We start from the raw sequence: 13,614 nt of genomic DNA, 5'->3' as shown, positions 1-13,614 counted from the left end.
AGAGTTGTATATCGATATAGAGAGTTGTATATCGATATAGAGAGTTGTATATCGATGTAGAGAGTTGTCTGTCGATATAGAGAGTTGTCTGTCGATATAGAGAGTTGTATATCGATATAGAGAGTTGTATATCGATATAGAGAGCAGTCTGTCGATATAGAGAGTTGTATGTCGATATAGAGAGTTGTATATCGATATAGAGAGTTGTATGTCGATATAGAGAGTTGTATATCGATATAGAGAGTTGTATGTCGATACAGAGAGTTGTCTGTCGATATAGAGAGTTGTATATCGATATAGAGAGTCGTCTGTCGATACAGGGAGTTGTCTGTCGATATAGAGAGTTGTATGTCAATACACAGAGTTGTAAATTGAAGTTTGTTGACAGCACTAAGTTAGGAGTCAGTAATTAGTGTGGACGAGAACAGCAGGTTACAAAGGGACTGGGTCTAACTGTGGGAGCCGGAGTTTATTGTGTCAAAGTGTGAGCTCATCCATATTGGACAAAGAGAGATGGAGTGGGGAATTATTCTGAACGGGGAGAAGCTGGGACTGTGGATGAGCAGTGATTTACAGGCTCAAGGAAAGAAATCACAAAAGCAATTGAGCCGGTACAAAATTAATAATTGGAGAAGCTAAGGGAGTGTTAGTTTCCATCTCAATAGAGCTGCGGTACACAGGGTGGAAGTTATGTCCCAGTTGTATAGAGCTCTGTTTTAAACCTCTGGTTTAAAAAGGACTGCACGGTGGCTCAGTCGTTAGCACTGCTGCCTCACAGCGCCAGTGTTCAATTCCAGCCTTCGGTGACTGTCTATGTGGAGTTTGCACTTTCTCCTGTGGCTGCATGGGTTTCCTCCAGGTGTTCCGGTTTCTTCCCACAATCCAAAGGTGTGCAAGTTAGGTGAATTGACCAGGCCAAAAAATTGCCCCCTAGTGTCCAAAGATGTGCAGGTTAGGTGGGGTACGGGATAGGGAAGGAGTGGGAGTGGGCGAGGATGGTGTGTTCCTTCAGAGGACCAGTGCAGACTTGCGGGCCGAATGACCACTGTCTGCATTGTAGGGTTTCTATGGAAACCCAAGCTGCAGTTAGTGTGTTCAATCCTGAGTCTAGCACCTTGGCCAAGGTACGGTGTTGACTGACCACACAGCCACCTGGGCTAAATTAGACTAACCTTGCATTTAGAACATTAAGACACGATCAAATTAAGGTGATGAAGTTGGCTTAAGGTTTGATACAGCACAGATTATTTGGGTAGGATAATCCAGAAAATAGGGAACATGCCGTAAAATGAGAACGTGGGGTGGGTGGCTGGGAAGCTCCTCTTCACACAGGAGAGTGGAAATCTGAAACGCTCCCCCACTGTCATAAAGCCGGTGAGGCCGAGAGGTCAGTTGAAAATTTGCAGAGGGAGGTTGATAGATTTTTGTTATGGAAGGGTATTAAGTGTTACCGAAATGAGGGAGGTAGATATAATTAAACTCTTGATCAATCAAGATCTGATTAACTGGTTAGAACATAGAACATAGAACAGTACAGCACAGAACAGGCCCTTCGGCCCTCGATGTTGTGCAGAACAATGATCACCCTACTCAAACCCACGTATCCACCCTATACCCGAAACCCAACAACCCCCCCTTAACCTTACTTTTTTTTTAGGACACTACGGGCAATTTAGCATGGCCAATCCACCTAACCCGGTTGAAGGGCAGATTAATCCCATCCCTTTCCTGACACAGAAAACAAGCCATTTTGGAAATCATCAATAGGATGTTCCCGATGGTGGATGTGTCCAGAACCAAGGGTCACAGCCTGAAGTATGGGTAGACAATTTAGAACAGAGATGAGAAATTTCTTCACCCGGAGAGTGGTCGGCCTGTGGAATTCGCTACCACAAGACGTAGTTGAGGCCAAAACACATGATTTCAAGAAGGAATTACATAGAAACATAGAATTCCTGCAGTGCACAAGGATGCCATTTGGCCCATTGAGTCTGGACACCCTTTGAAAGAGAACCCTTTGAAAGAGCACCTTATCTAGGCCCACATGCCCACCCTATTCCTGTAACCCCACCTGACCTGCGCATGTTTGGAGTGTGGGAGAAAACCGGAGCACCCGGAGGAAACCCATGCAGACACTGGGAGACAGTGTAAACTCCACACAGATAGTGACCCAAGGTCGGGATCGAACCCAGGTCCCTGACGCTGTGAGGCAACAGTCCAAAGAACTGTGCCACCGTGTCACCATTTAGAGGCACCATTTGGGGTGAAGGTGATCAAAGGATAGTGAGGGGGAAGGTGTGGTCAGGCTATTGAGTTGGAGGATCAGTCATGAGCATAATGAATGGCGGAACAGTCTCGAAGGGCCGAATGGCCTCCTCCTGCTCCTATTTTCTATGTCAGTGTTTACCCTCAAAGGGGTTTCAGTGGGAGAGTCAGACCAGAGGAAAGAAGACTTCTGCTCTGCCCTGGACTTTCTCCGTCTGTTGGGTTACAGTTCACCAGATCTCACATGCACCTCAACCAAGGTTGATTACATGAGATGAGATTGATTTGTCAAGTTTATTTTCATTGCCTCATCCAGTGACCATTTGCGTTAGCTGAGCGTGGCCAGTGAGTGTGGAAAGGTAGTTTCAGAGCTGGGCCTGAAACAATATTCACCGCGTGTCTGCACAAGAGCTTTCCATCTGGAGTCAGTGGTCATTAGTCAGCAGTAGCTATCATGGCTCGTTTATTTCCTCTCCCTAATCTAGGGCCATCGAGGCCAATTGTTGGGTCCCAATGACTGGCCCGGCTCATATCAGGGAACACAGCAGAGAGGGGGAAAGGGATGGGGTGGCAAACAATTTAAATACATGCCGAGCTAGTAGATGATGAGCAGGAAAGTGGGAGTTTTTGCTCCCGACACCAGATCAGAGGTTCGATGCTTTGCTTTTCGAATTAAGTTGAAATGTTTCCTGCGAATCTTTTTCTGAATGAATCATTAACCAACGAAAACAGAAAATTGAAGTCAATGACTGCAATTCTGCAACCTTAGTCATTGCAACTGTTTGTTTTTCTAAGTCTAGTTAATGACACAAAGACCTTTGAAGTAAACAGATTGTATGAATCAACATAAAAAATGCACCCACAACCAAGAGGTTAAAGAAGGCACCCCACAATTATTAGGCACACTGTATGCCCAGAGAGTGTGTACAAAAACGTAAATACCATGGCCGCGATTTTCTGAACCTCTTCGCCAGGGCCACAAATCCTCTTATTTTATTCATTCATGGGATATGGGCATTGCAGGCTGTGCCACCATCCATTGCCCATCTCTAATTGCCCTTGATGGGGCAGTTAAGAGTCAGCCACATTGCTGTGGGTCTGGAGTCACATGTGGGCCAGACCAAGTAAGAACGACCGATTATCTTCCCTGAAGAACATTAGTGAACCAGATGGGTTTCACAACAATCGGCAATGGTTTCAGGGTCATCATTGCAGTTTTAATGCCAGATTCTTATTGAATTCAAATTTCACCATCTGCAGTGACGAGGTTTGAACCTGGATCCCCAGAGCTTTACTCTGGGTCTCTGGTTTACTAGTCCAGTGAAATATGACACCGCCACCCCGTAATTTGAGATATTCCTCGCCTCCCACCAGTGACGTGAACCTTTCTGGACATGAACCTGATTACCATAAATTTGAATGGATTTAAATATGCTTCTACTGTTAACGATGTTACTTGCTCCGGGTGCTCCGGTTTCCTCCCACAGTCCAAAGTGGTGCAGGTTAGCTTGGATCATGGGGATAAGGCAGGGGAGTGGGCCTAGGCAGAGTGCTCTTTCAGAGGGCTGGTACAGACTTGATGGGCTGAATGCCTTAATTCTGCAGCGTAGGAATTCTATGATTCTACGATCCGAGGACGTCAGATGTTCCCGACAATGGGGTGGAGTCATCATAGTGAGAATCACTACTGGTTTCCAAAAACGGAGGTCAGTCGTGATGACCACGCCGAGGGATGAGTACATATATAGATGAGTATAGCTGGTAAGGGACATGACTGGACAGTACCCTGTCACTGCCCAGCACGAGGCAGTGCCAAGCAATGAGTGATGTTTGGGGGAGGGGCACTGCCTCGATGTCGGTGGTTGTGGAGTGGGCAGGGGGCTTCACTTCCACTTTGAGATTGAGGCGTTCTTTAAAATGGCGCTCTGATTTCTGCAGAGCTGGGGTTTCTGGTTCTATCAGGCCCCGCCCAACCAGAATGACGGTGCAAAAACATGCCTCCGTGCTTTTTTTGACAAAGTGACAGAAGATCTGGAGTAAAAACTAGGCTGTGTCAGAGGGGATGAACACACCGGTTTTCAGTCAGAACCTGACACGCCGCCAGCTTATAGGAAAATTCCACCTCACCATCTCTCCGACAACCTCCCACAAGAGGAAACAGCCTCCCAGTCAGTATCATAAGAACATAAGAACATAAGAACTAGGAGCAGGAGTAGGCCATCTGGCCCCTCGAGCCTGCTCCGCCATTCAATTAGATCATGGCTGATCTTTTGTGGACTCAGCTCCACTTTCCGGCCCGAACACCATAACCCTTAATCCCTTTATTCTTCAAAAAACTATCTATCTTTACCTTAAAAACATGTAATGAAGGAGCCTCAACTGCTTCACTGGGCAAGGAATTCCATAGATTCACAACCCTTTGGGTGAAGAAGTTCCTCCTATACTCAGTCCTAAATCTACTTCCCCTTATTTTGAGGCTATGCCCCCTAGTTCTGCTTTCATCCGCCAGTGGAAACAACCTGCCCGCATCTATGCTATCTATTCCCTTCATAATTTTAAATGTTTCTATAAGATCCCCACTCATCCTTCTAAATTCCAACGAGTACAGTCCCAGTCTACTCAACCTCTCCTCATAATCCAACCCCTTCAGCTCTGGGATTAACCTAGTGAATCTCCTCTGCACACCCTCCAGCGCCAGTACGTCCTTTCTCAAGTAAGGAGACCAAAACTGAACACAATACTCCAGGTGTGGCCGCACTAACACCTTATACAATTGCAACATAACCTCCCTAGTCTTAAACTCCATCCCTCTAGCAATGAAGGACAAAATTCCATTTGCCTTCTTAATCACCTGTTGCACTTGTAAACCAACCTTCTGTGACTCATGCACTAGCACACCCAAGTCTCTCTGAACAGCGGCATGCTTTAATATTTTATCGTTTAAATAATAATCCCGTTTGCTGTTATTCCTACCAAAATGGATAACCTCACATTTGTCAACATTGTATTCCATCTGCCAGACCCGAGCCCATTCACTTAACATATCCAAATCCCTCTGCAGACTTCCAGTATCCTCTGCACTTTTCGCTTTACCACTCATCTTAGTGTCATCTGCAAACTTGGACACATTGCCCTTGGTCCCCAACTCCAAATCATCAATGTAAATTGTGAACAATTGTGGGCCCAACACGGATCCCTGAGGGACACCACTAGCTACTGATTGCCAACCAGAGAAACACCCATTTATCCCAACTCTTTGCTTTCTATTAATTAACCAATCGAGCCTATCCGGTTTCCCAGTCAGTATCCACCCTATCCGGTTCTCCCAGTCAGTATCCACCCTATCCGGTTCTCCCAGTCAGTATCCACCCTATCCCGTTCTCCCAGTCAGTCTCCACCCTATCCGGTTCTCCCAGTCAGCCTCCACCCTATCCGGTTCTCCCAGTCAGTATCCACCCTCTCCGGTTCTCCCAGTCAGCCTCCACCCTATCCGGTTCTCCCAGTCAGTATCCACCCTATCCGGTTCTCCCAGTCAGCCTCCACCCTATCCGGTTCTCCCAGTCAGTCTCCACCCAATCTGGTTCTCCCAGTCAGTATCCACCCTATCCCGTTCTCCCAGTCAGTATCCACCCTCTCCGGTTCTCCCAGTCAGCCTCCACCCTATCCGGTTCTCCCAGTCAGTATCCACCCTATCCGGTTCTCCCAGTCAGTCTCCACCCAATCTGGTTCTCCCAGTCAGTATCCACCCTATCCCGTTCTCCCAGTCAGTATCCACCCTATCCGGTTCTCCCAGTCAGCCTCCACCCTATCCGGTTCTCCCAGTCAGTATCCACCCTATCGGGTTCTCCCAGTCAGTATCCACCCTATCCCGTTCTCCCAGTCAGTCTCCACCCTATCCGGTTCTCCCAGTCAGTATCCACCCTATCCCGTTCTCCCAGTCAGTATCCACCCTATCCGGTTCTCCCAGTCAGTATCCACCCTCTCCGGTTCTCCCAGTCAGTATCCACCCTATCCGGTTCTCCCAGTCAGTATCCACCCTATCCGGTTCTCCCAGTCAGTATCCACCCTATCCGGTTCTCCCAGTCAGTATCCACCCTATCCCGTTCTCCCAGTCAGTATCCACCCTATCCGGTTCTCCCAGTCAGTATCCACCCTATCCCGTTCTCCCAGTCAGCCTCCACCCTATCCGGTTCTCCCAGTCAGCCTCCACTCTATCCGGTTCTCCCAGTCAGTATCCACCCTATCCCGTTCTCCCAGTCAGTATCCACCCTATCCGGTTCTCCCAGTCAGTATCCACCCTCTCCGGTTCTCCCAGTCAGTATCCACCCTATCCGGTTCTCCCAGTCAGTATCCACCCTATCCCGTTCTCCCAGTCAGTATCAGTATCCACCCTATCCGGTTCTCCCAGTCAGTATCCACCCTATCCGGTTCTCCCAGTCAGCCTCCACCCTATCCCGTTCTCCCAGTCAGTATCCACCCTCTCCAGTTCTCCCAGTCAGTCTCCACCCTATCCCGTTCTCCCAGTCAGCCTCCACCCTCTCCGGTTCTCCCAGTCAGTATCCACCCTATCCGGTTCTCCCAGTCAGTATCCACCCTATCCCGTTCTCCCAGTCAGTATCAGTATCCACCCTATCCGGTTCTCCCAGTCAGTATCCACCCTATCCGGTTCTCCCAGTCAGCCTCCACCCTATCCCGTTCTCCCAGTCAGTATCCACCCTCTCCAGTTCTCCCAGTCAGTCTCCACCCTATCCCGTTCTCCCAGTCAGTATCCACCCTATCCGGTTCTCCCAGTCAGTCTCCACCCTATCCGGTTCTCCCAGTCAGTATCCACCCTATCCGGTTCTCCCAGTCAGCCTCCACCCTATCCCGTTCTCCCAGTCAGTCTCCACCCTATCCGGTTCTCCCAGTCAGCCTCCACCCTATCCGGTTCTCCCAGTCAGTATCCACCCTCTCCGGTTCTCCCAGTCAGCCTCCACCCTATCCGGTTCTCCCAGTCAGTATCCACCCTATCCGGTTCTCCCAGTCAGCCTCCACCCTATCCGGTTCTCCCAGTCAGTCTCCACCCAATCTGGTTCTCCCAGTCAGTATCCACCCTATCCCGTTCTCCCAGTCAGTATCCACCCTATCCGGTTCTCCCAGTCAGCCTCCACCCTATCCGGTTCTCCCAGTCAGTATCCACCCTATCCGGTTCTCCCAGTCAGTATCCACCCTATCCCGTTCTCCCAGTCAGTCTCCACCCTATCCGGTTCTCCCAGTCAGTATCCACCCTATCCGGTTCTCCCAGTCAGTATCCACCCTATCCGGTTCTCCCAGTCAGTATCCACCCTCTCCGGTTCTCCCAGTCAGTATCCACCCTATCCGGTTCTCCCAGTCAGTATCCACCCTATCCGGTTCTCCCAGTCAGTATTCACCCTATCCCGTTCTCCCAGTCAGTATCCACCCTATCCGGTTCTCCCAGTCAGTATCCACCCTATCCCGTTCTCCCAGTCAGCCTCCACCCTATCCGGTTCTCCCAGTCAGCCTCCACCCTATCTGGTTCTCCCAGTCAGTATCCACCCTATCCCGTTCTCCCAGTCAGTATCCACCCTCTCCGGTTCTCCCAGTCAGTATCCACCCTCTCCGGTTCTCCCAGTCAGTATCCACCCTATCCGGTTCTCCCAGTCAGTATCCACCCTATCCCGTTCTCCCAGTCAGTATCAGTATCCACCCTATCCGGTTCTCCCAGTCAGTATCCACCCTATCCGGTTCTCCCAGTCAGCCTCCACCCTATCCCGTTCTCCCAGTCAGTATCCACCCTCTCCAGTTCTCCCAGTCAGTCTCCACCCTATCCCGTTCTCCCAGTCAGTATCCACCCTATCCGGTTCTCCCAGTCAGTCTCCACCCTATCCGGTTCTCCCAGTCAGTATCCACCCTATCCGGTTCTCCCAGTCAGCCTCCACCCTATCCCGTTCTCCCAGTCAGTATCCACCCTCTCCGGTTCACCCAGTCAGTATCCACCCTATCCCGTTCTCCCAGTCAGTATCCACCCTATCCAGTTCTCCCAGTCAGTATCCACCCTATCCCGTTCTCCCAGTCAGTATCCACCCTATCCCGTTCTCCCAGTCAGTATCCACCCTATCCCGTTCTCCCAGTCAGTATCCACCCTATCCCGTTCTCCCAGTCAGCCTCCACCCTATCCCGTTCTCCCAGTCAGCCTCCACCCTATCCCGTTCTCCCAGTCGGTCTCCACCTTTTCTGGTTCCCTCAGGATCCCAAATTTTTATTCCTCTCATTCTTTTAAACTCCAATCTGTTTAGGCCCAACCTATTCAGCCCTTTTTGATCAGGTAATCCTTTCATCCCAGGATTAAATCAAGCGTGCATTCTCTGAACTGCTTCTAACACAATTATATCTTTTCTCAAATTATCAGCCCAAAATTAGGAGTACACAAGATTCCAGGTGTGATGTCACCAACAGTGGATAGCACTGTGGCTTCACAGCGCCAGGGTCCCAGGTTCGATTCTCCGCTGGGTCACTGTCTGTGCGGAGTCTGCATGTTCTCCCCGTGTCTGCGTGGGTTTCCTCCGGGTGCTCCGGTTTCCTCCCATAGTCCAAAGACATGCAGGTTAGGAGGATTGGCCATGATAAATTGTCCTTAGTGACCAAAAAAGACTAGGAGGGGTTATTGGGTTATGGAAATAGGGTGGAAGTGAGGGCTTAAGTGGGTCGGTGCAGACTCGATGGGCTGAATGGCCTCCTTCTGCACTGTATGTATATAGCCAGGATGTAGGCTCCAGCTCCAACTGTAGGTAGGTGTGACTTATATGTGGTGATCTTTGTGAGGGGTTTCCAGGATGGAAGGCGTGATTATCACAAAGATACACAAAGCACTTTTGAAGAACTAAACTAATTTTATTAACACTACTAAATTTGAGTTTGACACTTATTCTAAATAGTAAACTTACAGGTAAGAATTAAACTACACTCACTATCACTATCTCTATTTATTGACTATAACTATTATATCTTAACTAGCCCTGCACTACACTATCAATCTTGTCATAGAATTTACAGTGCAGAAGGAGGCCATTCGGCCCATCAAGTCTGCACCGGCTCTTGGAAAGAGCACCCTACCCAAGGCTAACACCTCCACCCTATCCCCATAACCCAGTAACCCCACCCAACACTAAGGGCAATTTTGGACACTAAGGGGAATTCATCATGGCCAATCCACCTAACCTGCACATCTTTGGACTGTGGGAGGAAACCGGAGCACCCGGAGGAAACCCACGCACACACGGGGAGGATGTGCAGACTCCGCACAGACAGTGACCCAAGCCGGAATCGAACCTGGGACCATGGAGCTGTGAAGCAATTGTGCTATCCACAATGCTACCGTGCTGCCCCATCTTCAGCTTCAATCTAATCTCCTCTTCCCCGAAGCCTAAGAGCCATTGCAATTTATAGTACTGTCCCTTAGGGCCTTCTAGTGGCTAGGCTTAACATAACATTAACTCTTCACATGCTGTACATTTGTATGAAAGAAAATTACTGCAGATGCTGGAATCTGAAACGAAAGGGAAAATGCTGGAAAATCTCAGCAAGGCTGGCAGCATCTGTAGGGAGAGAAAAGAGCTAACTTTTCGAGTCCGATGACTTTGTCAAAGCTAACAGACAGAGAAAGTGGGAAATACTTGTACTGTGGAGTGAGAATGAAAGATGAGTCATAGCCACAGAAACCCAGGGAAACTGGGTGCTAATGGCCACAGATACCAAGATGAAAGAGTGTTAATGGCAGTCCCCAGAGAGGACAGAAGATGTGAAAGGTCAAACAGCAGGGAGACTAACATCAGAGGATGAACTGTAGGTGTGGGGGGAGGGGAAGGGGGAAGCAAGGAGGAGAAAGGTGCAGGAAAGGTGGATGAGATTGGGGGGGGGGAGGAATTAAATGTATATTAAGAAAGAAAGAAATGGTAAAAAACAGTTTAAATAAAATGAAAACAAATGGGTCGAGGTGGGGCTGATCATCTGAAGTTGTTGAATTCAATGTTCAGGCCGGAAGGCTGTTGCGTGCCCAACCGGAAGATGAGATGTTGTCCCTCCAGTTTGCGTTGCGCTTCACTGGAACATTGCAGCAGGCCAAGAACAGACATGTGGGCAAGGGAGCAGGGTCTTGTGTTACAATGGCAAGGAACAGGAAGGTCAGGATCCTGAATGCGCACAGACCGAAGATGCTCAACAAAGCGATCACCCAGTCTGCGTTTGGCCTCCCCGATATAGAGACCACATTGGGAGCAGCGAATGCAATAGACCAGATTGAAAGAGGTGCAAGTGAAACACTGCTTAACCTGGAATGAATGTTTTGGGTCTGGGATGTTAAGCATGGAAGAGGTAAAGGGGCATGTGTTACACCTTCTGCAATTGCATAGGAAGTGATTGGAGAGGTACTGGGTATGGTGGAGGAGTGGACTAGATTGTCTCGGAGGGAACGGTCTCTGCGGAATGCTGACAGAGGGAGTGAAGGGAAGATGTGTTTGGTGGTGGCATCACGCTGGAGTTGACGAAAATGGCGGAGGATAATGCTTTGCATACGGAGGTTGGTGAGATGAAATGTGAGAACGATGGATCTCTATCCTTGTTCTGGGAGGGAGTGGAGGGGGCGAGGGTAGTGGCGCAGGAGATGGACTGCACACTGTTGAGGGCCCTGTCCACAACTGTAGATGGGAAATCATGGTCGAAGAAGAAGGAACACATTTTCGAAGCACCATTTTGAAAAGTGGCATCGTCGGAACAAATGCGACGGAGGCGAAGGAGTTGAGAGAAAGGGATGGAGTCCTTACAGGGTGTAGGGTGCGAAGAGCTGTAATCCAGATAGCTGTGGGAGTCAGTGGGCTTGTAGTGGTTATTAGTGGATAGTCTATTGCTGGAAATGGAGACAGAAAGATCAAGGAAGGGAAGGGAAGTGTATTAGATAGTCCCGGTGAAAGTAATGGAGGGGTGGAAACTGGAAGCGAAGTTGCTTAATTTTTCCAGGTCCGGGCGAGAGCATGACGTGGCACCAAAATAGTCATCAATGTATCGGTAAAGGAGTTATGGGAGGGGGCCCGGATAGGCCTGGAACAAGGAATGTTCCACATACCCCATAAAAAGGCAAGCGTAGCTAGGACCCATGCGGGTACCCATTGCTACACCTTTGATTTGGAGAAAGTGAGATGAGTTAAAGGAGAAGTTGTTGAGAGATAGAACGAGTTCAGCCAGACGGAGGAGAATGTTGGTGGATGGGAATTGTCCGGGTCTCTTTTCGAGAAAGAAGCAAACGGCTCTCAGGCCATCCTGGTGTGGGATGGAGGTGTAGAGGGATTGCACATCCATGGTGAATAGAATGCGGCTAGGGCCCACAAACTGGAAGCTGTCAATATGACGCAGGGCATCAAAGGAATCCCGGATGTAGGTGGGGAGGGAATGGACCAGAGGAGTGAGGATGGAGTCAAGATAAGAGGAAATAGGTTAGGTGGGGGAGGAGCATGCTGACACAATGGGTCTGCCGGGACAGTCCTTTCTGTGGATTTTGGGAAGTAGGTAAAAGCGGGCTGTCCGGGGTTGGGGGACTATGAGGTTGGAAGCTGTAGGGGGAAGGCATCTGGAGGAAATGAGGTCACTAACGGTGTTGGAGATAATGGTTTGATGTTCAGTGGTCTGGTCATGGTCCAGGGGGAGGTAAGAGGAAGTATCGGAGAGTTGGCGCTCATCCTCTGCGAGGTAGAGGTCAGTGCGCCAGACGACAACAGCACCCCCTTTGTCGGCAGGTTTGACAGACCTGACAGAGTAAAGAGCAGAAAGTTCAGAAGGAGAGAGGTTGGAATGTGTGAGGGGGGCAGAAAAATTAAGACGGCCAATGTCCCGTCAACAGTTCTCAATGAAAAGATCAAGGGCAGATAATTGTCTCGGCGGGGGGGGGGGTCCACTTGGAGGCAGAATGTTGGAGGCACATGAAAGGATCAGTGGAACGGGGGGAGGATTCTTGCCCAAAGAAGTGGGCACGGAGACAAAGGCGACGAAAGAAGAGTTCAACATCATGTCAAGCCCGGAATTCATTGAGGTGGGGACGTAAGGGTACAAAGCTGAGTCCTTTGCTGAGAACAGCACGCTCAGCCTCAGAGAGGGGAAGGTTGGAGGGTATGGTGAACATGCGGCAAGGGCTCACATTTCATCCCACCAGCCTCCGTATGCAAAGCATAATCCTCTGCCATTTTCGCCAACTCCAGCGTGATGCCACCACCAAACATATCTTCCCTTCACTCCCTCTGTCAGCATTCCGCAGAGACCGTTCCCTTCGAGACAATCTAGTCCATTCCTCCACCATACCCAGTACCTCTCCCATCACCCATGGCACCTTCCCATGCAATCGCAGAAGGTGTAACACCTGCCCCTTTATCTCTTCCATGCTTTACATTCCAGGCCCAAAACACTCATTCCGGGTTAAGCAGTGTTTCCCTTGCACCTCTTTCAATCTGGTCTATTGCATTCGCTGCTCCCAATGTGGTCTCTATATCGGAGAGACCAAACGCAGACTGGGTGATCGCATTGTTGAGCATCTTCGGTCTGTGCGCATTCAAGGTCCTGACCTTCCTGTTCCTTGCCATTGTAACACAAGACCCTGCTCCCTTGCCCACATGTCTGTTCTTGGCCTGCTGCAATGTTCCAGTGAAGCGCAACGCAAACTGGAGGGACAACATCTCATCTTCTGGTTGGGCACGCTACAGCCTTCCGGCCTGAACATCGAATTCAACAACTTCAGATGATCAGCCCCACCTCGACCCATTTGTTTTCATTTTATTTTAACTGTCTTTTACCACTTCTCTCTTTCTTAATATACATTTAATTCCCCCCCCCCCCATCTTATCCACCTTTCCCCACCTTGCTTCCCTCTTCACTCCCCCCACACCTCTGATGTTAGTTTCCCTGCTGTTTGACCTTTCACATCTTTTGTCCTCTCTAGGGACTGCCATTAACACTCTTTCCCCTTGGTATCTGTGGCCATTAGCACCAAGTTTCCCTGGGTTTCTGTGGCTATGACTCATCTTTCATTCTCACTCCACAGTATAAATATTTCCCACTCTCTCTGCCTGTTAGCTTTGACAAAGAGTCATCGGACTCGAAACGTCAGCTCTTTTCTCTCCCTACAGATGCTGCCAGACTTGCTGAGATTTTCCAGCATTTTCCCTTTCTGTACATTTGTATGTAGTCACATCCACTTCATAACCATAGCTATATTTGCTGCCCAGTAATAGTTCATGAAGTTTGAGAGAGCTAACCCACCCCCATCCCTGGGGCTTTACCCGCCCAAACAAACCCTGAAATCATCACATT

Source organism: Scyliorhinus canicula, chromosome 21, assembly GCF_902713615.1.
Source record: "Scyliorhinus canicula chromosome 21, sScyCan1.1, whole genome shotgun sequence".
NCBI lineage: Eukaryota > Metazoa > Chordata > Chondrichthyes > Carcharhiniformes > Scyliorhinidae > Scyliorhinus > Scyliorhinus canicula.
The sequence above is the reverse complement of the archived record's forward strand: the minus strand, read 5'-3'. Positions refer to the sequence as shown.